We start from the raw sequence: 3,653 nt of genomic DNA on the forward strand, positions 1-3,653 counted from the left end.
GTGTGTGTGTGTGTGTGTGTGTGTGTGTGTGTGTGTGTGTGTGTGTGTGTGTGTGTGTGAGATTATATCGTCGTATGATATTTTATCGTGATGTGTTCAGGATCTCTGTTACAATGTTACTGTTTTGGTAACATTGTAACACTCAAAGACGTTGAGTGTGTATTGGGGAAGGTTAGTTACCGGAGAACTCTCCCCTTACATTACCTGCCCTGTTACTGTTACAAACCAGTTTGAAATCCTCTCGACCAAGCGATTGATGATCGGGAGCTGGTCGTGAGGTGTTAATCGCTTGTCGTTACCCCACGTATACTACACGATGCACGATGAAGGCCAAACTCGGGCCGATCACCAAAACGGTCGCACGACTCAAAAATCAGCTCAAAATGGGCCAAAAATCGCCCAGTGTGAGCCCAGCATTAAGTGCTTTATGCAACATGCTCCTTGCACCAAATCAGCGAAGCCTGTTCATGTTCTGGTTTGCCAAGAAAAGCAACCAGTATACTTATTAGCAGTGATGATTACTCAACAATATATTATTGTTTATAATGTTTATGCGCTTGGTAATTAGGTGAGTTTAACTGCAATGGTTAGCCAAATGATGTTCACGATATTTAAACAATTTAAACATGTAATCCACACCTTGCCAGCAATAAGCAGCAACTGGTACTGCATCAATGCTAAAACCATCAAAAATGGTGTCACGCTGTTTAAAAAGGCGCCAGGCGACTAAATCAGCATGTTAGTGAGGGCACAGTGGACAGTGTAGTCCAGGGGCTGGTCACACATAGCTGGGGAAGCCTTGAGTGGAATTAGGGCATCTGAGATTTTTATACTCCAGTTCACTCTCAGCACCACCCGGAGACACGGGATCCTGCCCCACTTTGCCGCACGCGAGCGAGTTATCGAGGCGGGACTTCTCAAAACTGCCAGAACGATTAGACTGGAGCTCTGACGAGCCCAGTTCCAGACGTTTACGCCTTTACGAGTGGTTTTAAGAACATTTGGTTGAAATGAGGCATCACACATTTGAATGAGAAACGTTTAAATCTGTTAGTGTGGTGAAATCACTCTGAATACTTTATATATCATCACCAGTGGACACGATTAACTCCTCAGTTAAAGAAGAGTTTGTGATCACAGTCTCATTCCCACAAAATCAGTTGTAAGTACAACTTCATGTTGCACTACATCAGTACACTTACATCAGTATGCTAGCAGAGACATCAGGCTTCTGTGACTGAACACACTACACTGCTCCTACATCTTCAGTCACACATTGGTACAAAGTGTGTGCCACAGCCCTTCCTTTTACTACAATGGTGAGTGAATGAAGCTTAGATCTTGTAGCTGTGGAGAGACTTGTGTAAAAACGTGTGCAGCTGTAGCAACAGGTCCACGGAGACACGAGCAGGAAAAACAACATGAGTCTTGTATGGAGATGCTGGAGCATCTGACCAGCAAAAACCAACATGCTTCGACACGGACCCTCTGAAACGACAGGAGGAAGCCTGTCGAAGAACCTCAGAGACGAGCACGGCAAGTGAACGCGTCAGGATGTTCATACCTGAAATCTTCCCAGCAAAGCTCCTGGAACTATTTCCCATGTGGAGCTGCAGGTTTGCCCTTCTAGCTGTTTGCCTGTTCGGTCTGGTTTGCACTCAGGAGTTTAAGATTAACCGTAACCACGTTAATCAGAGAAACTGCTCCATATTCTGCTCTCTCTCATAGACTGCATATAAAAGACAGACATGAGTAACCATTGGATACTTCAAAAGGAAGATCTTTCGTCATTGCCATCTCACTACTTTTTGAAGTGGTCATGATAAACAGACTGGTTCTTATACAGCGCTTTCTACTCTACCTGAGCACTCACAGCACTTTATACAACACGCATTCAGCCATGCACACCAGCATGGAACATACAATTCAAATAGTAATACCAGCATGTGATAAAAGTACTGATGATATTCTTCTTGGTTATAAAAAGAACAATCACAATAACTGTGGTTTGGCAGAAATATTGTGTAAGTGTCTGCATATTATATTAAAAAATAAGATAATTTTGTGTAATGTTAGCGTTATTATTAACATGGCCTGTTGGGAGCTGTATCAAATCAGCGCCTGCTAAGCCACACCTCTAATGGCTGTAACACAACTAAACCACGCCCCCATATTTAGTGTTAATAATATGGCTGGCTGCGCAGGAAAGGCTTCCAAAAGGTCGGTTGTCGACATGTGAATCTGTGTGTTGTACAGTCGTGGGTTCAGCTAACCGCCCTGCTAGCATTTCCTAATACCACTGCACAAAAACAAACAACACTGCACACACCGTAACCACCAACACTGAGGCATCCAAAACCAATGACATCAAAGAAATATAATGCTTATAAATATATTGTATATATATACAGTGGAGTCACGTCATTTAAACACCTGACAGCTTACAGCAACACACATAAAAAATGGCTGACCACCACTTCTAACCGTGCTGGGTCCGTCAGTGTAGACGGACAGAGAGGAAGTTAGACCCTGACGGTGCACGGGAGGAGGACAGACAGGCAGGCCTGCATGTCTAATGATGCTGCGTTTGGAAGGACTTTTAAAGAAGCCTCGGGGCGAGCCTTCGTCAGTCTGCTTGTTACACAAAACATCACGAAAATGGAAACTGATGCTCAAATCACATCAATGCGCGTAATATGTGGATGCGATTTAACCGGACAGCAGTGAGTTGTGAGGCAGCTGCGGGGGACACGCCCATATCTGTGTAATGCTATATGAAGGCCACGCCTAGCTCGCGTCAGCCCGGCATGCCTGGCCTCGGAGCTACGCCGAGATTCCGCCTGGAAAGGCGATGCAAGCCGGCTGCTGTTCCCCGGCGACCCTGCGCATACAGGCCGGGAGTGTGTGCGCAGCAGGCCCCGGCGCAGTGTGACACTACGAGCAGCGAGCCCGTGTGTGCACATGCAGACACCCCAGTGCCCCCCCCCTCACATCCTTCTCCTTTCTTTGCACACATGCAGCTTCTAACGGAATTAATTAGCTCTTATTGCAGCGGATGTTAACGAATGGAAATCGTGATGCATTTGTCACAAAACGAAAAAGCTGCGGTGTTCCAGCAGCCAGGAGAAGCCGCTTTAGTGCTTGATCCACAAAGGTTACCGAGAGAGAGGAAAAGGGTGAATGCGGTGTGATGAAGATGCGTTTAGGTGAGCGAGGAATCGGGCTACTTACTGTGCGGATCCAGGGAGGAAAAACCGCAGCCAGCAGCGGGAGACGGGACCGAGGAGTCCGCCGGGAGCTTCTGCGGTGTCACGGTGGACACTTCGCCGGGATTCTTGCCGGTTTTCACCGACTGCCCTTTTCCCAGATAGCCCAGATTCCACTGATTTCCCTTGCTGCCACACTGAATCCCAACACCGCTGCTGATACTGGAGGCTGGCACTCGGAGCACTTCCGGCGTGACTTTCACAATAAAACTAGAAAGATGAGCCCTTATTATTATTATTATTATTATTATTATTATTATTATTTTATTATTATTATTATTATTATTATTTATTTATTATTATTATTATTATTTCATAACTGACCATAAATAATGATAACATATTTATGTCATATTTATGTGTTTACATTGTAATGATAACTTTGTG

At 45.2% G+C, this 3,653-nt stretch overlaps 1 protein-coding gene across 2 annotated transcripts in view; it reads right to left on the reverse strand.

The window, feature by feature from the left end:
- Positions 1 to 3,484, reverse strand: part of raph1a (Ras association (RalGDS/AF-6) and pleckstrin homology domains 1a) — an 82,879-nt gene extending 79,395 nt beyond the window's left edge. For both annotated transcript variants that reach the window (XM_005753486.1, XM_005753484.1), the window contains exon 1: positions 3,232 to 3,484. The gene's annotated coding sequence lies outside the window, so the exon portion shown is untranslated. The remainder of the gene's footprint in view (positions 1 to 3,231) is intronic.
- Between the last annotated feature and the right edge of the window lie 169 nt (positions 3,485 to 3,653).

The sequence above is a fragment of the Pundamilia nyererei genome, unplaced genomic scaffold (genome assembly GCF_000239375.1).
Source record: "Pundamilia nyererei isolate P.nyererei 1_Seehausen unplaced genomic scaffold, PunNye1.0 scaffold00432, whole genome shotgun sequence".
NCBI classification, from domain to species: Eukaryota; Metazoa; Chordata; class Actinopteri; order Cichliformes; family Cichlidae; genus Pundamilia; species Pundamilia nyererei.